Source organism: Gorilla gorilla, chromosome 3, assembly GCF_029281585.2.
Source record: "Gorilla gorilla gorilla isolate KB3781 chromosome 3, NHGRI_mGorGor1-v2.1_pri, whole genome shotgun sequence".
Lineage (NCBI taxonomy): Eukaryota > Metazoa > Chordata > Mammalia > Primates > Hominidae > Gorilla > Gorilla gorilla.
Genome location: NC_073227.2, coordinates 61367705 through 61390079, shown reverse-complemented (window position 1 = coordinate 61390079; position 22375 = coordinate 61367705). Strand labels below are relative to the sequence as shown.

General features: G+C 36.2%; 1 pseudogene; it reads right to left on the bottom strand.

The window, feature by feature from the left end:
- Positions 1 to 13545: 13545 nt before the first annotated feature.
- Positions 13546 to 18142, bottom strand: LOC129532872 (tripartite motif-containing protein 75-like; annotated as a pseudogene).
- Between the last annotated feature and the right edge of the window lie 4233 nt (positions 18143 to 22375).

Genomic DNA, 22375 nt, shown 5'->3' with positions numbered 1-22375 from the left:
AGAAATACCTGAGACTGGGTAATTTACAAAGAAGAGATGTTTAATCGGCTCACAGTTCTGCGGGCTATACAGGAAGCATAGCAGCTTCTGCTTCTGGGGAGGCCTCAGGGAGTTTTTAATCATGGTGGAAGGCAAAGGAGAAATGAGGCATCCGCGTGGCAGAAGCAAAAGGAAGAGAGAGAGACGGGAGGTGCTACACACTTTCAAAACAACCATACCTTACAATAACTCACTCACTCACTATCGCAAGAACAGCACCAAGAGGATGGTGCTAAACCATTCATGAAAACTCTGCCCCCATGATTCAGTCACCTCCCATTAGGCCCCACCTCAAACACTGGGTATTACAATTTGACATGATATTTGGATGGGGGGCAAAGATCCAAACCATATCAAGAGCAAAGAAAGGAACAAAATAAAGATGTGTCTCAGGAAGGCTATAGCTGTGGCCTGGTCTCACAGGGAGCTTCTGAGCACAGAGTTTGTCACTTGCAACAGGACCTGGCCTACTATAACCCTTGTGAGTCAGTCATTGACTGCAGGCTGTGTCTGAAGTTGAGTCTGATAACCTGACTCCCATTTAGCATTCTGACAAGAGCCAGTCTCTCAAAAGGAGCTAGCAGGATACTGTTAGGATCTAATGCTTACACTAACTTGGCTGGGTACCAACGATGTCCCCTAAATCCCTAGCACCACAATTTTGAAATATCTTTTTTACTCAAATAGCATGTCTTTGGGAAATCATTTAATTTTTGTATATCCCATCTCTCCCCTCACCCTAAATGTTGTAAATATCTCTGGTTTTCAAAATGACTTATAGCTATAACTACATAGTTAAATCAATTTGGGTAAAAGGGGTAAAGTTAGTTAGCTAATTAATTCAATATACTAAATTGTTTGGTTTCATATTATTGGCAAATATCCTCTGATAAATTGTTCTATTATAAATGGTTAGCGGGCCATATGTAAACATAACTGAAATACCAGTACTATATATTTAAATATTATCCTACTTTGCTTCACATGATTGAACTATAAGATATATAGGCCGGGCACGGTGGCTCATGCCTGTAATCCCAGCACTTTGAGAGACCAAGGTGGGTGGATCATGAGGTCAGGAGATCGAGACCTTCCTGGCTAACACGGTGAAACCCCGTCTCTACTAAAAATACAAAAAAAATTAGCCGGGCATGGTGGCGGGCACCTGTAGTCCCAGCTACCTGGGAGGCTGAGGCAGGAGAATGGCCTGAACCTGGGAGGTGGAGCTTGCAGTGAGCCGAGATTGCGCCATTGCACTCCAGCCTGGGCAACTTGAGCAAGACTCTGTCTCAAAAAAAAAAAAAAAATTATATATATATATATATATATATATATATATATATATATATATATACACACACACATAATATATATATAAAATGTTAAACTTTTTGTGTTTGAAAACACAAATTATTACATATTGAGTATGTAATAGTGCTTTTACTTCCAACATTAATCATGTAAAATTATGATCTGTCAAAAACCTGTGGTCATTGCCTGACCCATTTCATTAAAAAAAAGTTCTTCAAGCTTATTCTAAGAGGAAACAATGTCTTAAGCAAACAGCTTGTTGCATCAGACCATGAAACTTGAAATAAGTTTTACCTAAGTAAGTTTGTTGGAAAAATGGCAATTTTCCTATTTAGTTAATTTCTCAGTGATCCATGACCTCAAATAATACAGAAGGAGCACACTGACTGCTTGCGATGCATCTGAAGAAAAACTATGGCAACAAGTTCACCATATTTGTAATTAGGAGTCTGAAAAAGACTTCAACCAATCTCTCATAAATAGAAAGCTCTGACATTTTCTGACTCCAGGCCGTGAAGGGCACAAGCATTATTTGATGTATCGTTAAGAAAGAGGCCCTGCACTTCCTGCAATATATTTGGCTGATAAGCTGCCGTAAGCCTATCCAGTGTCGTAAATGAAGAAATGAGAGGAGAAAGTTTCTTTATGAGATCACAAAAATACTGCATTTCTAATTTTCCTAGCTTCATCAACGAAGTAAACATGACCAAATAAAGCACCCAGAGAAAACTTACAGACTTTGCAATCTAAATAATGACAAAGCCAAACATAAATTCCTCATGCTTTTTTTCTTGTCCTGATCTAATTAAGTTAATTTTAAAGGGAATTCCATTTTCCTTTTGAATGTTTCATTTGCTACCATAAACACATTGGTACATTTGCCAACTCCAGTTCTCAAAAACAAACCCCTTAATTCTTTTTTTTGTTGTTGTTTCGTTCAGAGACTAGATTTTCTAAGTAGGAGGTGGAAGCAGAAAGTCCAAACATCATCATCCTCAAAGCCACCACTAAATCAGAAAGTACAAAGTGCTTCAAATTTAATTCTACTCTTAAATCAATCTTTCCCAACCCTTTAGCAAAGAAAATGTGGCATTTTTCTTCTGGTTCTTCAAAGCTATGGCTGTATACATAAATAAAGCAAAAACAAATGCACATAAATTATAGAAGCTGCATATAGAAATTCACATAAATCAATTAAGAAAATTACATGTTGCTCTGATTTATTTAACCTTAAAATATTAGGTAGCTCCTTGGATTCTCATCCAAATAACAATATCCATTTACAGTCCCTGTCTTACTTAGTAAATCATCCTAACACTCCCAATCTCTCAGGCAGCCAAGAACATAGCTGCTGGGAGTACACATATTTTGACCATCTAATTGTAATACTATACAGTATGTTAAGTATTGTCTTTGTTTATGTTGCTCTAAAGGAATACCTGAGGCTGGACAAATTATACAGAAAAGAAATTTATTTGACTTACGGTTCTGCAGGCTGCATAATAAACATGGTGCCAGTCTCTGCTTCTGGTGAGGAACTTAGGCTGTTTCCATTCTTAGTGCAAGCAGACGGGAACAGGCATGCATAGATCACATGGTGAGAGAGAGAAAGAGAGAGAAGAGAGAGGTGCCAGGCCCTTTTTGTCAATCAATTTCAGTGGGAACTAACAAAGCAGGAGCTCAGTCACCCCTGTACCATGCTCCCTGCCCCCACCAACAGCAAAGGCATTAATTTATTCATCATGGATCCACACCCATGACCCAGACACCACCCACTAGGACCCACCTCTAAAACTGGGATCAAATTTCGACATGAGATTTAGAAGGAAAAAATATCCAAACTATTCAAGTGATGATTACACTTCTTTTTCTTTTTTTTTCCCAAGTCAAAGAACAGCTTTGATCCCTTGATAAGTTACCTAATCTTGCTGTAGCTCAATATCTTTATATAATGGAGAAAACAATAACTAAATTGCACAGTTTTTATAAGGAAAGCCAGACAGAAAGAGATAAACACTGGATAAAAATTAATTGTCCCTAGTTAAAACTTACTCTGTATATTATCTAACAACTAAATTCTAGCAGGAATTAAAGTAAGCTCATATTCACATTCAATATACTTCTACCATGAAACTATATTTCCCAATTTGAAGTTTTGTAAAAAATTGTGTACATTATTAAATACCTTCTATTGTATTATCTGTTTCATATTGCAAAGAAAGAAAGTTTTGGCTTCCTTCTCCTTATCTTTTTACACCATTCCCCAGGGAAGAGAAATGATTAATAGGATTGTCTATGTTCAGAGGGCATTGATTAGATCATGATTATTAATAGGTGGGTTCCCATTCTTTAAAAGGGCCATTTGCCCATATGTGGCTCTTTTTCTTTCAATTTTACATTTCTCATCTTCAGAGAAGTAAAAAATCTCACTATTCTTTGACTGCAGGATTTTCTTCAGCTCTTTATATTTGTGTATACGTGTGATACGCATTGGCACATATATTATTTAAGATTTTTTTAGAGCAATTTTAGGTTCACAGCAAAATTAAGAGAAAGGTATGGAGATACTTCACTGATGCCTTCCCCAACACATGCATAGGCTCTATTATCAGTATCCCGCACCAGGATGGTACATTTGTTGCAATTGATGAACCCATGTTGACACATCATCATCACCCAAAGTTCATAGTTTACCTTAAGGTTCACTCTTGATGTCGTATATTCTTGGGGTTGTCAAATATATAATGGCATGTTCCACCCTGTATGTACTATTATATCCATCACTGGGAATGACTGATCTTTTTTACTGTTTCCATACTTTCGCCTGTTCCAAAATATCATATAGTTGAAATCAAAAAGTTTGTAGCCTTTCAATTGGCTTCTTTCACATAGTAATATGCATTTAACTTTCTCATGTCTTTGCATGGCTTGATAGCTCATTCCTTTTTTGTTTGTTTGTTTGTTTTTCAACTTTTATTTTAGATTCAGGGGGTACATGTGCAGATTTGTTACTTGGGTATATTGTGTGATGTTTGGGGTATGAATGATCCCATCACCCAAGTACTGAGCATTGTGCCCCATAGTTTTTTCAACCCTTTCTCCCTCCTTCCCTCCCTTCTCTAGTAGATTCCAGGTTCTATTGTTGCCATCTTTATGTCCACGAGTCCCAAGCTTAGCTCCAACTTGTCACTGAGAACTTGTGGTATTCGGTTGTCTTTCTTTTTTTTTTTTTTTTATTATACTTTAAGTTTTTGGGTACATGTGCCCAACGTGCAGATTAGTTACATATGTATACATGTGCCATGTTGGTGTGCTGCACCCATTAACTCGTCATTTAACATTAGGTATATCTCCTAATGCTATCCCTCCCCCCTCCCCCCACCCCACAACAGGCCCCAGTGTGTGATGTTACCCTTCCTGTGTTCATGTGTTCTCATTGTTCAATTCCCACCTATAAGTGAGAAAATGCAGTGTTTGGTTTTTTGTCCTTGTGATAGTTTGCTGAGAATGATGGTTTCCAGCTTCATCCATGTCCCTACAAAGGACATGAACTCATCATTTTTTATTGCTGCATACTATTCCATCGTGTATATGTGCACATTTTGTTAATCCAGTCTATCATTGTTCGACATTTGGCTTGGTTCCAAGTCTTTGCTATTGTGAATAGTGCCGCAATAAACATACATGTGCATGTGTCTTTATAGCAGCATGATTTATAATCCTTTGGGTATATACCCAGTAATGGGATGGCTGGGTCAAATGGTATTTCCAGTTCTAGATCCTCGAGGAATCGCCACACTGACTTCCACAATGGTTGAACTAGTTTACAGTCCCACCAACAGTGTAAAAGTATTCCTATTTCTCCACATCCTCTCAAGCACCTGTTGTTTCCTGACTTTTTAATGATCATCATTCTAACTGGTGTGAGACGGTATCTCATTGTGGTTTTGATTTGCATTTCTCTGTTGGCCAGTGATGATGAACATTTTTTCATGTGTCTTTTGGCTGCATAAATGTCTTCTTTTGAGAAGTGTCTGTTCATATCCTTTGCTCACTTTGTGATGGGGCTGTTTGTTTTTTTCTTGTAAATTTGTTTGAGTTCATTGTAGATTCTGGATATTAGCCCTTTGTCAGATGAGTAGATTGCAAAAATTTTCTCCCATTCTGTAGGTTGCCTGTTCACTCTGATGGCAGTTTCTTTTGTTGTGCAGCAACTCTTTAGTTTCATTAGATCCCATTTGTCAATTTTGGCTTTTGTTGCCATTGCTTTTGGTGTTTTAGACATGAAGTCCTTGCCCATGCCTATGTCCTGAATGGTCTTGCCTAGGTTTTCTTCTAGGGTTTTTATGGTTTTAGGTCTAACATTGAAGTCTTTAATCCATCTTGAATTAATTTTTGTATAAGGTGTAAGGAAGGGATCCAGTTTCAGCTTTCTCCATATGGCTAGCCAGTTTTCCCAGCACCATTTGTTAAATAGGGAATTGTTTCCCCATTTCTTGTTTTTGTCAAGCTTGTCAAAGATCAGATGGTTGTAGATATGTGGCATTATTTCTGACGGTTGTGTTCGGTTCCATTGGTCTGTATCTCTGTTTTTGTACCAGTACCATGCTGTTTTGTTTACTGCAGCCTTGTAGTATAGTTTGAAGTCAGGTAGCGTGATGCCTCCAGCTTTGTTCTTTTGGCTTAGGATTGACTTGGCTATGCGCGCTCTTTTTTGGTTCCATATGAACTTTAAAGTAGTTTTTTCCAATTCTGTGAAGAAAGTCATTAGTAGCTTGATGGGGATGGCATTGAATCTATAAATTACCTTGGGCAGTATGGCCATTTTCACAATATTGATTCTTCCTATTGATGAGCATGGAGTGTTCTTCCATTTGTTTGTATCCTCTTTTATTTCACTGAGCAGCGGTTTGTAGTTCTCCTTGAAGGGGTTCTTCATGTCCCTTGTAAGTTGGATTCCTAGGTATTTTATTCTCTTTGAAGCAATTGTGAATGGGAATTCACTCATGATTGGGCTCTCTAGCTCATTCCTTTTTAGTGGTGAATAACATTCTACTGTCTGGATACACCATAGTTTACCCATCTATCTACTGAAGAATATCTTGGTTGCTTCCAAGTTTTGGCAGTTATGAATAAAACTGTTATAAATGTCCATGTGCAGGTTTTTGTGTGGACATATATTTTCAACTCCTTTGGTTAAATACCGAGAAGCATAAATTAAAGGATTGTGTGGTATGTTTTGTTTTACAAGAAACAACAAAATTTTCTTCCACAGTAACCATGCTATTTTGCATTCCCACCAGCAATCAGTGAGAGTTTCTGTCATTCCACATCCTAATCAGCATTTGGTGTTGCCAGTGTTCTGAATCTTGACCATTCTAAAAAGTGGGTAGTGGTCGCTTATTGTTGTTTTAGTTTGCATTTCCCTGACTGCGTTTGATATGAAACATACTTTCATATGCCTATTTGTTAGCTGTATATCTTCTTTGGTAAGGTATCCATTAAAGTCTTTGGCCCATTTATTAATTGGGTTGGTTTTTTTCTTATTATTGAGTTTTGAGTCTTTAGTATATTTTGGATAACAGCATGGTTTGTCTTTTCATTCTCTTGAGATAGTGTTTTTTTTTCTTTTTTCGAAACATGTAGCCATACAAAACATAATAAAAATTTTAATACTTAAATTTGAGATAGGTAGGAGAACATTCTTTTATCTCTTGCCTAAACCACATGCTCCCATAAATCTTTACCTAAGTTCTGCAATTGGGTTTATCAGACATTTTAGCTCAGTGATGAGTTAATTGCCTTCTGTAAGTCATGTATATCTCCCTGAGGATTTAGCATAGGAAGGCTGGGGTGAAGGAGAGGATGCCAAAGAGAGGTAAAGGTAATCAAAAAAGGAGAATTTGGATAAAATACCATCAAAATACAATTCCATATCTGTTCTTACTTCTAACTTATGTGTATGCTTTATAAGCCTTTATCTTGTAATAGTTATGGAGTATATCACTTCCTTCTCTCCAGGACCAAACATTATGATGCCATATATTTATTGTACTACTATAATGTTTCTGATATGGTGAGATCATCAAAGTTTTTCCAAACTAAATTATGACACTCAGTGAAAGATAAATGTTGTAGCTCTGAGGCAATGTGATGAAAGTATTCTTTGACTGCGGTAATTTTTTCAACCATTTATATTTGTGTATACATGTGATAGGCATTGACACTTATATTATTTAAGAATATTTAGAGAAATTTTAGGTTCACAGCGAAATTAAGAGAAAGGTACAGAGATATCTCATTGATCCCTTCCCCCACATATGCACAGCCTCCCCCATTATCAATATCCCCCACCAGAGTGGCATATTTATTGCAAATATTAAAAAGGCTGTAGAACTCATTGGGAAGGTCTAGAAGGAAGATGTATGCCTTTGAGACTACTGAAAGATTTTTCTCATGGCTTACCCAAACTCTTCATTCAAGGTCTCAGATCTGTGAGCTAATATCTTGGAATCTGGAGAGGAGCTGTGAATCTCAAATGGAGATTTCCATCAAGACTCTCTTCATTAGACCTAGTTTTTTCTTTCTCTTTGTATCTCACGTTTAATCTCACAGGATGCCAGCTTATTTTAGTGGCAAAGACCCTGATCAATTAGCCCATCCTGAAGAGCCATGTAGGTCAAACTACTATGATATGTACTCATGCCTAATGATATTACATGAACGTGTCTACCTTGCCATAGTGTTTAAGTGCTGCTGCTACCTGTCTACTTAGAATATTGAATTGTTCTCTTAGAAAATGATGAGATATTATCATTATTTTTAAGTTATATATATATATTTTAAAGTTATAAATATATGTTTGTATGACTGATTCTGATAGTGAGATTACATAAATAATGAGTGCATTTCATATCATAGAAGAAATACCCAAGGAACTGTGAGGCATGCATGCTTCACCAAGAAAGGGAATACCCAAAGGACCCTAACAAAATCATTTACATAAAAGGCATATAAGTGAATGTCAAAAACATTCCAATTATAGAGTCGAATTAGATAAAACTTTAATAACTAACAAAGCAAACCTGCACCACACTCAGGAGAGAAATCTTTCAGATTAATGCTGATGCTGCAGAAAAGATGCAAAGGTCTGTAGCTTAGTTTTATAGTAATTAGTTCTTATGCAATGGTAAACAGAGTGTTGATGTTTTATAAATTGGAGTAATGAAAAGGACTGTAGAATTAATGCAAGTTACAAACTTCTGGAAATTAGTCAAGTGACCTCTAGTGACAGTCAGGGGAATATGTTCTCTACACAAGGGTGGGGAACATGACACACCAGGGCCTGTTGTGGGGTCTGGGGAGGGGGAAGGGATAGCATTAGGAGATATACCTAATGTAAATGACAAGTTAATGGGTGCAGCACACCAACATGGCACATGTATACATGTAACACACCTGCACTTTGTGCACATGTGCCATAGAACTTAAAATATAATAATAATAAAAAAGAAAACCTATGCCCTTGTCCCATAATGCTATATATATATATATATTTTTTTTTTTTTTTGAGACGGAGTCTCGCTCTGTCACCCAGCCTGGAGTGCAGTGGCGCGATCTCCGCTCACTGCAAGCTCCACCTCCCGGGTTCACGCCATTCTCCTGCCTCAGCCTCCCGAGTAGCTGGGACTACAGGCGCCCGCCACCACGCCCGGCTAATTTTTTTTGTATTTTTAGTAGAGACGGGGTTTCACCATGTTAGCCAGGATGGTCTCGATCTCCTGACCTCGTGATCCGCCCGCCTCGGCCTCCCAAAGTGCTGGGATTACAGGTGTGAGCCACCGCGCCCGGCCAATGCACTATATTTTTAAAGACCTTCATTTTTAGAAACTCTAGGGCACACTCTTCAATGTTTACCGGAGCTCATAATTATGTTACCTTATCACTGTTATCTTGCTGGATCCTGACTTACAAAGCTGTTAAATAGTATCTTGTTACAACAGAAGGATTTCATACTTCTGAAGACAAGAGGGTGCTATTGGAGAAAATCTAGTAAAGGATAAAATATGATTCAAATTGTGTGTCAATAAAGATAGTTGTGCAGATTGTAGCAGATGGAATCCAAAAGGACACAAAAGAACTGAATACACGAAATCACTTAAAAGTTAATGAGGGTAATCTAAGTAAATAATTAAAACCTGAAAAATGTAGCTGCATGAATTGAAAGGAGGAATAGACTTGAAAAAATATATAGTAGTTAGATTGAGTACATTGAATGAATAATTAATATAAGGGCATTTTGAAAACAGAATAATCTATGACAATTACCCATCTACTACCTCGCGTAACTGAGATGATGGTGGTGACATTTAGGAAGATTGGTAATACGACAAGCATAAAGAGAAACACTCCTCTTTAATTTATTCCTTTCCCCCTCTACAGCTTCCATTAGGTGTTTATTACCATTCATATGAATAGATATTAATTTAGTGAGTGGAAAAATTGGAAGGTACTTCATCAAGGAAGAGGCTAAGTGATAAGGAATCAGAATTCAGAGTTGGACAAAATGATTTTTGCCCAGAACACTCTCACTTAAAATCATTTAGAGCCTCTTAGAGAAAGGGCATGGAAAAAGAGCCTAAGGGAATCTCTAGGACTCGAGCCCAGTAAGAGATATTTCATGGACCCTGGTAGGTCTGTGAGGCATAGTGTGGAAAACCCCTCTCACCACAACTCAACAGTATCTTATAATTTTTATGCTATGAGGATCAAAACATTTGGTAGAATCAGAGAGAACATCGTAAGAATATGTTGCTCATTTTAGGGTGGTCAGGAACGACTTGTGATTCTCTAAGTAGGCATATCATGAGAAAAGAATGATTACAGATGCCTCATGATAGCTGCAAGACACAGGATAATTCATAGACACAAAGAATCTCTCAGTCTGCTTTCAGGAATTGAAATGAGACTGATATTAATCGTGTAAAAATTTGGGAAAAAATAGGTCTAAGGGAAAAGAGGCATTTTCGATATGTGATATTAAGATATCATTAGAGTATCTAACCGGAAACCTTTAGTAGGTCTGATGATATTACAGTCTGAATTTTAGAATATTGGTTTGGGCTGAAAGCATAGAAACAGATACCCTGGGGGAATGATCATTGTTAAATTTACATGTAGATGTTATTCAATAGGGAGAATTTGCAGAAAAATGATCCAAGATGGAACTCTGAGGAACATTGACATTATCACAATTTTAAAGCAGGTTTTTCTTTCTTTTTTTTCATAAATTAACATAATTGAGAGTTGCTTAAATTATTTGAAGCACTACGTCTTCATAGACATCAATTAAGTTTTTACTTATACCAGTTTTTTTGTTTTTCTATACCAGCAATCCCCAAACTTTTTGGCACCGGGGTTCAGTTTCGTGAGAAGGAAGATGATTTCAGGATGATTCAAGGGCATTACATTTATTGTGCACTTTATTTATATTATTATTACATTGTAATATATAATGAAATAATTATACAACTCAGCATAACGTGGAATCAGCAGGAGCCTTGAGCTTGTTTTCCTGCAACTAGATGGTCTCATCTAGGAGCAATGAGAGACAGTGACAAATCATCAGGCATTAAATTCTCATGAGGATCAGACATTTAGATCCCTTGCATGCACAGTTCACAACAGGGTTTGAGATTCTAAGAGAATCTAATGCCACCGCTGATCTGACAAGAGGCGGAGCTCAGGCAGTAATGCAAGCAATGGAGGGTGGCTGTAAATATAGATGAAGCTTTGCTGGCTCACCCAGCGCTCATCTCCTGCTGTATAGTACCAGTCTGTGGCCTGGGACTTGGAGACCCCTGTTTTATTCCGTACGAGGTTAGTTTGTATCAACCCTCACAAATGTTTCTTAGAAGGAATTTTGGAGGCACAGAAATCAGAGATTTAGTGCCTTCTTGGAACTTACTATGGTTTGAATGTCCCCACCAAAACTCTTGTTGAAATTTAATTGTCATTTTAATGATTTTAAGAGGTGAGATCTTTAAGAGGTGATTGGATCTTTAGGGTTCTACCCTCATGAATGGATTAATGTCATTATCTTGGGAGTAGGTTACTTATCTTGGGAGTTTGGCTCCCTCTTTCTCTCTCTGTCTCACATGCTCACTTCCACCTTTCACCTTCTATCATGGGATGGCCCTTGACAGATGCTGTGCTGGTTCTTGGACTTCCCAGACTCCAGAAATAGGAAAAGAATGAACTTCTTTTATTCTTTTATTTTTCTTGTTCTTTTCAGTAAAGTACAAAGAATAGTACAGAAAGTAAATGTTCACACCCCATCACCTAGATTCAACAATTATCAGTATTTTGTCACATCTGCTTCATTTATCCCCATTTTTTGGCTGATATTGTTTAATAAAAATTATTTAAGTACAATTTCACCCCTAAATATTTTACTATGAATCTCTAAAATAAGGGTATATCCTGAACCACAATGCTATCACACCTAATGGTTAAAAGTTCTCTCATATCACCTAACACCCTGCCATACTCACATTTCTTTTACTGAGACAGAAATGTCTTTTTAGCCTAGGTATGGTGGCTCATGCCTTTAATCCCAGCACTTTGGGAGGCTGAGGCAGGAAGACTGCTTGAGACAAGAAGTTTGAGACTAACCTGGTCAAAATAGTAAGATCCCATCTTCATAAAAAAAGCAAAAATTAGTTGGCTGTGGTGGTGCATGCCTGCAGTCCCAGCCACTGAGGAGGCTGAGGTGGAAGAATCCCTTGAGCTCAAGAGCTGGAGGCCACAGTGAGCTATGATTGTACTGCTGCACTTCAGCCAAGGCAATAGAGTATGACCTCCATCTCTGAAAAAATGTAAAAAACAAAATAAAGTAAAGTAGGAAAAGATATGTATGTTAACTTTGGTACATAGACACACATACACATATAATTTCATCTTTATAACTTTCTTGCAAAATAAATAGTACCTCCATTTTGCAAATGAGCTTAAGCCCACTACCAGAAATTAGCAGAACCTAGATATAAACCCAGATCTTCTGGTTAACTTAGTGTCTAATGCTAAGAGTTTAAAAACGTACCTGTGGACATCTCTTTTTTTTTTATAATCAGAGGGAAAAATAATACCTCATTACTTCTTCTTTATGAATAAAGCACTCCATTGACAAATCATTTAAGAGTCCTGGTTTATCAGTGATTGAAGGAAACCTTAGACATCTCCTTACAACTGGCTAAGACATCTCAACAAAGGTACTTTCCCTAAGACTGTTTTCTCAATTTTAAGCTCATTTTTTAACAGCCTATTTCCTACATCTCATTAGTTGTTTTGAAAATACTGCAACTCCTGGGACATATTTAGGGCTCAATAAATGTTAGCTATGTTTTTAAGAAAATTCTGAAGAAAAATCAGTGTACCATAATGCCCAAATAATTTTTATTACCCAGTCTTTCTAGTCTCTGACCTATTAACTAACCGTAATGCTCATTATTAAGACTTTCCAATTCTCTTCAGTGTCATTACAAGTCACCATATTATAAAATTTGATGCACAATAGCAAAGAATATAGGCTGAAATAAAAATTATGTGGAGCAGAAGGTTTCTAAGAAACCTAATGTGGTGAATGCCACCAGTAGGTGGCTTCTTGGGATAACAGAAAAATAAATTGTCAAAGCCTGATATATTAAGGCTAAAAATGTTTACCCTCTCTATGTGGTGCACATCCCACCCCTTTCAATTGTGCCCTGTAGTTTAACTAAGGGCTACAACCTGTTCCCTGCCAAGTAGACAGTTTTGTATGTGTCAGGAATAGCACAATTCAACTTTTATATAGAAGAGGCAAAGTTGACCAGTTCTGCTTTGGTTAAAGTTTGGCAAGGATGCAAACTCCATCTGTGCTTTCTGACATACAGAAAAAAATCACACTCATACTCAACAATGTGCCAAGGTCCATACACTTGATTAGGCAACCCCCACAACATCCCTGGGAGATAAATATTTTTAGCATTGTTTTGTAGATAGTTATTGGAACAAAAACTTTCTTCTTAGAGATGGTGAAACTGTGAAAGAAAAAATGGGGAGGGGATTCGACTTATAGGTATATTAATACAATAACCATCACTTCTTCCATTTAAGAAATAAAACCAAATAGTAAATGATTCAGTCTTCTAGGAGGTTTCATTGACAAACTGTTCCTGTATAGGTTCTGAGATATTTGGAATCAAGTCTTGCATAGAAATAAGATGGAAGAGTTCCAATAAAAGTATCAGTGAAAGTATAGTTGTGAGATTTTTCAGTCATGTTACAGAATGAGATCTCACCAGTTCATAGTCCAGGAAAAAGCCAATGCCTCTGGCTTTCACTTCTAACAATAGAGGAGTTGGAATAGCTCATGGTGCATGACAGCTATCATCCTGCAGCTGAATCCTCCAACACTCCTGCTGGGCTAATAGTGGTCTCCTCACCTTTGTGGGAAAAGAATGCCTGTGAATGCCAATAGCCCACTTAGACTTATGTCCCACTTCTACTTCTCAGAAATGCCTGCCAGAATGAAAATATGGAAAATCCAGGACAACAGGTTTGATTGTAAATCTTTTTGGGGAAACCAGAAATCTTTTGTCTTCTCTTTTTAAATGTCACACCTTTTCTTTAATCGTTAAATACAATCAGATTATGGTATGCTGTTTCAGGGTGTAGAATTATATCTACCTTAAATTTCTTTATAATTCTCTGCAGAGCAGAATATTTGGGAGGAAACTGCAGTCATCTCTCCTTAAATAAATTGCAAAGATTGATGGGCTATTCTTATTTTTCAAACTTGTAGAAAATTTTAATTTGTGATAGCAAAAATTTCACTTCAGACAACACACTGAACTCTACTATCTTGCTTATTTGACTTTTGAATGTGGAAATGTAGATTGAAAATGCTGTTATGTTTGTGCTGAGTTTTGTTGACTCTTTTCTTCTTCAGCTAACCTGGAGAGAGCTGCCTATTGCTCACGTTCTAAAAACTGGTTCAGGTGCTCAAATTCAGAGGATAATTCTTGCATTAGGTTTTTCACTTTCTCTCAGTTCTAAGAGTCTTTTGCTTGGAATGCTTATTAATGTTTGAAGGTCTTCCGATTGCTTTTTCAGGAGATGGATGTAACTGCATAGCCTTTTCCTGTGATAAGACAGCCTTCTCTATCGGCCTCATGTGGTGATCCTGGTGGTGTGAGGGCTGGCTGCACAGGAGATACAACACCACTAACTCCTCCTCACAGAAGATGGTCAGGACCCGGTTGTGCTTCTTGCACAGCCTGACTCTATGGCTCCTGGTGATGTAGAGTAGCTTGGGAATTTAAATTATCTTGCCAGGCTGGGTGTATCTCCTAAAAGGCCCCTCTTGGCATTGGTTATAATAGACAGGGCAGGGGAGCCTTTCCTATAGATCCTCCCAAGACTTAGATGCAGGAGCAACAGAACTTATGCCCACACTCAATGGAATGGGGCCTCTCAGGTAATCCAGACAGATGGAGCACTTGGTTTCTGCTTGGGGTCCTGTAAGAGTTTTCCTCACTGCCAGTGGACTATGAATGAAGATCTGGACCAAGGTGGGCTTTTTTAAAGAGGTTGGGTTCTGCAGGTGCTCTCCAGCGAAAAGTAGATACACTCTCAGATCTCACCATCATTCCTGGGCACAGTTGAAGATTTCACTACAGTTCCGCTGGATTCTCAGTCCCTGATGGCAGTCGCTGAAACGCTTTGAGTCTTCAGACCCTTTAATTCCAGCTGCCAAAAGGAATCCCACCCATGGCCACACAGCTCAGCCAGACAACTGCTCTTCTAGCCTTTGGATGCTCAGAGAAAATGAAACCAAACTAAGCAACTTTGTTAGGAAAACAGCCATTGCCTCAAATCCTTAGTTGCTGTGGGTGAGAAAACATTTCTTTCTGGAGCAGGAGAGCTCTGCAGTGGTCCTTTCTCTATGCAAGAAGCCACACGCTAGACACTAAACACACAAGACTAAACTTATATTCTTTATAAATTGCCCAGTTTGCAGAAAACAGATAAAGACAGAAGCCTACATCTGGGAAGGTCCTCCATTAAAAGAAAAATTGAGTGGAAATCATATATTGTGGGCTCTTTCTCTCTCTTTCCTCATTTATTTCTCTTCCTTATATCCCCTCCGCAAGAGTCAAGAATGCCCACTACATTTAATCTATTGTCTCTCTCCTTGGGAATTTAGAGAATTGTGATTGCCTAGACTGGCTTATATAGGCCATATCTTCTCACAATTGACAGATTTCTAAAATCAGTTTATCGTAAGACAAAATTCTTTTATTTCTCAAGTACAGATAAGGCTCAATACAAATAATCCTAGAGGTGACAACACTGAACTTAACCATATGGTAAGATGCAAAGACTGATATTGGAATGCAGATTTGGCTGGAAGAGCTTAACCAAAGAGTAGCCAAAAAAATATGTTTTGGCATACTTTAAACGTACCCAGTTATTTCTACGTACTTTAGTATTCTTTGGCACTTCTAAGGGGTATTAGAAAACTTCCTGAGGAATTGGAGACAGGATATTCATTCAATTAAGCATTCTTTCTAAAGGCCACTGAAAATGTAGAACTATCTTGACTATTAGACAGGATTTAACCTGCTTCAATCTACAGACTGACTATCTGGAGATTATAGCAGGTTATGTAAATGTGTGTAATCCTGAGAAACATTTGAGGCAATTAGATTATCACATAGAAGGAACATTTCAGAGATAGTCTTCAACCTAAGTAATATTTTGCAATGAAGAAAGCTTTCATTGGAGTTTTCTGTTGTGTGTATGGCCAAACATATCCAGCATATTTGGAAAGGTCTATCCAGTCCCAAGTTCCAAAATATAAGCCTTGAAAATGACCAACGTCTCTCCAGATCTACTTCCTCTTAGGTCTGCTGCAGTGAAAATCTCAGTCCCTGGAGTCATATGAACCTGGGTTAAATTCTGACTTCATCAATTATTAGTACAATTTGTTTGAGAAAGTTGCTTAACCTTTCTAAGACTTAGTCTCCTAATCTGTAAAATGAGACAAAAAATGATCAAAAGTGTATAGTACAGTTTGAAACAGATAAAAGAGTTTCAAACTCTTGGCACCTAAGAAATATCCTATGAAGATTAATTATCATTGTCAACAATACTTCCTATTCTGCTTTTATTTTCTATTTTCATGATATAACTGATTGCATAGTCAGAATCTAAGTACAGAGAAAGAAAAGAAAAAAAACCCTGTAATCAAGGGGTAGAAGCCAACTAAACAAATAGTTAACAGGAAAATGTGTCAATAGACAAAAATTTGCAGGTTGCAAAAGTAGTTGCTTTCTTTTATTGAAAATTAGTCAAATTTGGAATTATCTGTGTTATCAGTTTCCCACCAAAGGATGATAACAGTCAAGGATGTCAGGAAACTAGCTCTTTGAAACCTGAGATATCAAACTGATATAATTTTAGACTAAAATACCTCATTATTTATATGTGTTTATATAAAAATTTTATATAAATATATTTCCTTCTTCTATACATGTCCTATTTTTACTATTTTGAAAAACAAAAAATACAATATTCTGCTTATATTTTGACATTTTTTGTCTAATATCGAACCTTGCAGCTTAGAGCATTAAAGTTAAATTATAAAACTATTCCTTTCTTGTTTTATCTTTGGATAGACAAAAATGATATATTTTTAGTACACCATAGTAAGTAATTTCCTCTGTAAGACACTGATATTTCGAATATACAGTTTCAAGCACGATAGTTTGAAAGCTTTTTTTTTTTCTTTTTTAATAGTCTATGATCCTTTGACACAGTTTGGCATTACTTGTTTGAGAAATAGAAAACCAAACACTGCAGTTTCTCACTCATAGGTGGGAATTGAACAATAAGAACACTTGGACACAGGAAGGGAAACACCACACACCCGGGCCTGCCTTAGGGTTGGGGGAGGGGTGAGGGATAGCATTAGGAGATATACCTAATGTGAATGACAAGTTAATGGGTGCAGCACACCAACATGGCACGTGTATACATATGTAACAAACCTGCACGTTGTGCACATGTACCCTAGAACTTAAAGTATAATTAAAAAAAAAAAAAAGAAATAGTCACCACGTGGCCTCTCTCATCAAAAGTGCATGCCCTGAGAAAACAGTTTATAAACTGAGCCTAAAATAAATCCTTTGGCAGAAATGGTTGTATTTTAGAAAAAATCTAGCATAGGTGAAACTTTACACTTTTCTATACCTGAAACTTAATACCAAAGATCTTCTATCATCATCATTATGCTCTGTGTTCCCTTCCTAGCTGTTTACCACTCATTCAAGTATGTCTCAGAAAATTCTCATGCAGTTTTATTTTCTATGGGAAGGCACTATAAAACCTTTTCCCTCTGCAACTAAATTCTCTTTTCAAAAGCTTGAGTTATTTTCTTTCTTTCTTTTTTAGTTGTGCTTCTTGAACACTGTCTCTAAAAGAGCAGTCAAACCTATCATAAAGCACTTTATGTCCATCACAATACACAATCTAGAAGAAGCCATAACCTTAGCAATTCGGCTCCTTTTTTATTCTGCATTGCATCTTCAACTCAGGGTTTTATTTTTTCCCCTAAGGATATACCATCACTTATCTTTTTATTTTGTTTTCTTTTCCATTATTTAGAACTTGGTTACCAAGGCTTTGCTGTTGCACCAGCTGCATGAGGATGGAATTTTTCTTGCTCTAGAGGGTAAGTGCAAACATTCATCCTCTGTTTAAGAGCTCCAAGATGATGAATAACTCAGTAACTTCTGCTGTCTTCTACATAGTTTCTGTGCAAGATTTCATGTTTTACTTGACACTATTTTCCCTTCACTTTTCAGTATCTTTGCTCTATGATAGCTCTCTTATTTCATTAATTTCTGTCTTTGATTCTGCTAATCTAAGAATGTTTTGTTTGTACCATTTGAAATGATGACTTATCATTATCTGATTGTGTAATGATTCTCCTATGTTTATTGTATCTGTCTCTCCTTGCTCCTGCCATCCTCCCACCCCTCAGTGATTGGCTTGCCTTACTCACTAGTTGTTTTAATATAAGCAACGATGCTACTATAACTGTTTATTTCTTGACCCTGATTATTTCAATATCATTATCAATACTCCAAACTTCTCTGCAAGAATAATCAACAGGAAGCAACATTTTTAAACATGTTTTTAAAATACATACAGTAAAAGCAAGATTATGGTTCTAATAATTTTCTTGATACCTTGTTCTTTTCTCAGGTTGCCACACTTTTGTGTAACACATGTGTACCTGTATCCTATGAAAGAAGCATCATTGACTTTGTAGTGACTTTGAACAAGTGACTCAATTTCTTTCTTATTTCATGTATCCCACATGGGACGAGATAAGGCTATTTGAGAAATTCATTGATATTAATTCAAATTTGATTCTGCAAAAAAAAAAAAAATTAAGAGAGCTCAGTGATAAATTGAGCTAATTGGTTTCTTTGATTTGAAGGGAAATTTTCAGAAACTGACCAAAGTAAGCACTTCACTGAAACATTTAATTAGATCAATATTATCTTACCATTAATGAACTACTGCTTATACATATAGAAATATCCTCCAAGTAATATTTGTTCTTTCTCAGATTTGATATGAGATAAATTGTCACTCATTAATTGAAACAAGTTTAGATCTTTAATTTTAATTATGATTATTATGTTAAAATACAGAAAAAAATAAGAACATCTATAAAAATAGTTTTGCATTTCTTTGCCTTTAACTATGTAACAACCTCAGTAATAACTTACTGCATATTTATTTTATTGTAATTATAAAGTTTGATTTTAATGTATAAACTGTGAAGTCAACTAAACAGCATTTGCAATCTCACCAAGTGTCACTGAATATTTATAACAGGAAATTAGAAGACACATTAATTTCTCTATCAATGCTGATTTTTACTACAGTAATAACATGAATAATGCTCTTGAACTGGATTCATTTACCAACTCAGAATAATGACAAAAAGCAACTGGTTCAATTGTAGTTTTCCATGTATGATTACACTTTTTTTTTATTTAAAATAATGCATTAATTTATACACCAGTTAATTATTGGGCTCTGACCATAAGCCAAACTTTGAGATAGAAAATGGAAGTAGAAAGAATAGGGAGATTATTCCTATACTCACATCACTCACATTCTGTTAGATAGACATAAATATATTCAAAAAACATACTGCATTGAATGTTCTAATACCAATATGATAAAAATACTGTAATATAGTCCAAAGAAGGAGTTTTATCATGAAGAAGTTGATATTTGTTCTAGACTTTATTAAATAAAGATAATTTTGTCACAGAAAATAGTAATATCACAGTCCAAATTAATAGCACAGAAGCCTTAAAGCATATAGCAGGTTTGAGTGCATTAAGTACCAGCCCCCACAAAACTGAAATGTAACGTGCATGGAGGGGTTTAGCAGAAGACGAGAATGAAAAGAAGCTTGAGATAATATTGTTCAAGGAATAGACAATCATAATCTAAAAATTTAGGTTTCGTTTTCCTGAAAATAAGAAATCTACAAGATATTGTCCAAATTCTTAGAAAAGCATATAATGCACTCAGCATTTGGCTCTTGACAACTTATTCAGCCAAATCACCTAGCTTCATCAGTAAGTAATTTGTATCTTCGGCATCTTTCACTGCTTCCAGTTCTCCAACACATCTGTGGCTTTATAAGTCCTGATCGCTATGGGTGGCACTTAGTTTCCATCTTTCTGCTGCCCTACTTCAATTGGTTAGTTCCTACCCTTTCTTCAAATCTTAGCTTACACATCATATCCTCCAGAAAAAAGTTGCCTGATTCTAGTGTATTGTTAGATTTGTTAGGTTTCTCTAAGTGCTTCAACAATAGCCATATTTCTATCAACTGCATGATTAGATTTACAGTTTCTTCTTTCAGACAACAAGAGAGTTGAGAAGGAGGACTAGCGCTATTTTTAAAAAACTCCTCATACAGTGGAGAAACCTAAGATGCCACCTCAACCAAAAATATAAAGGCTAGCATGACTGGTACTGTGGTATACAGATCTTGTGCACCCCCTGATAGGATGCACTGAGTGGGCACACAACATCTTTGATGCTCTTGGCAAAAAAAAAAAATGCATTACCAAATATTATCGTGAATAAATATTACGCAAACCCAATTGAGAGGTATTCTGCAAAATAACTGATCTTCAAAATGTTAAGGTCATGAAAAACAAGGAAAGACTGAGGAATTGTCACAGATTTGAGAAGACTAAGGAGACATCACTGTATACAATGTGCAGTCCTGGATCAAATCTTAGCACACAGAAAAATATGTATAGTGGAGAAACTGATAAAATTGAAATAAAGTCTTTAGTTAACAATATTGTGCCAACGTTAATTTCTTAACTGTGATAATTGTACTATGGTTATTCAAGATAATAAAATTAGGGAAAACCTGTTGAGGTCATACTGGTGCTCTCTGAACTCGTGTTGAAGCTTTACTGTAAGTCTAAAATTGTTTCAAAATGAAAAGACAAAAGGAGCTATTGAAATATTTGTTAAATGAATCATTTTGCATGGTGTTTTGGACTAGAAATAATTATCCTCTTCCAATATTTCTAAATAGCATTTTGGAATGTCTAGTGTACAACTTACACTAAGTTAGGCACTCAGAAATCTTTTGGTTTTAATTTTAAGAGATGAAGTCTCACTACGTTGCCTAAGCAGTACTACACTATAGATGCTCACCACCTCACCTGAGAGAAGTCTTTTAATAATACAGGAATAACAACTACTAAACCTACACTTTAATGTGCTATTACAAAAAATTTATTCAATGAAATATATTTTAATATGTTCACTATATTAAATGGATATACATAATCCATTTGCACACATTTAGATTTCCCAGCGAGTTTTTCATGTCCAGATGCTACATATGTAGTCTTACTTCAGTAATCTTTATTAATACCAAATTAATAAATGTTGTGTAATGCTAGGTAGCAATGAAGGAGCCATAATACCTCAGAAAAATCCCATTTCTTCCAGAAGGAGCTATATTGAGTGGCTTTTGGAGATCAAAGGATACGTTTTCTCATAAATGTCAACCATGAAAATCCTCAACAAACACATTCAGTATAATCAAACCATTGTGTGAGAAGCAAACCAAAGACACAGTTTTGGTCTTCATGACATTACTTTTAAAAGCAATAATCCAAAATATATTATAGGAAGACAGAGTTTTAAAAAATGACCCTCAAGAGGGAGTGAGCACAAACAATATCCTGTGATATGCAGTAAATCAAAACTTCAAACTGGAAAAGCATTTGTAAAGTGCCTGTAAACATTGTAAAGTTCAGATTTATCACTGATTCCCTCTTATTCTAGACTACTTGGATTTTTTGGTTTTTGTAACTGTAACATGTGTAACACAGCTTGTGAAGCTAAAGGTCACTTTCTGTGTTGTTTCATTTTCACAGACTTGCTGACAAATACAATATTGTACCCAGATGTACATATTCTATTAGATATGACAGAAAAAAAGGTTAATATAAGCTTTTTAGAAGTGAAAAAAGGGTTGATATTACCAAGATCCTTTTTCTATATGTTACAAATTGTAAAGGCCAATGTGTATTTTAGCTTACTTTTGATGTCTGCTTTTCTTAAGGTTTTATATTTCTCTTGTTCACCAATTTTTCTAACTATAACACTCACATAAAATCTGGTATTTGTCTACAGTTTAAAATGTACTCAAATTAAGATCGGTTCTGTTTATGGGGAACAGAAATTGAGAGACAGAGCTTTTTATGTGCACTCACTGGCTCAATAATATATGACTCCCTTATAAAAAATAAGAGGTTTCTAACACCAACCTCTCCAAACAAAAAACTATACTATACTTTCCTTAAAGGTCAGAATTACTTCTCATATAAATATTAAAGGACTACAGTTTTCCTTT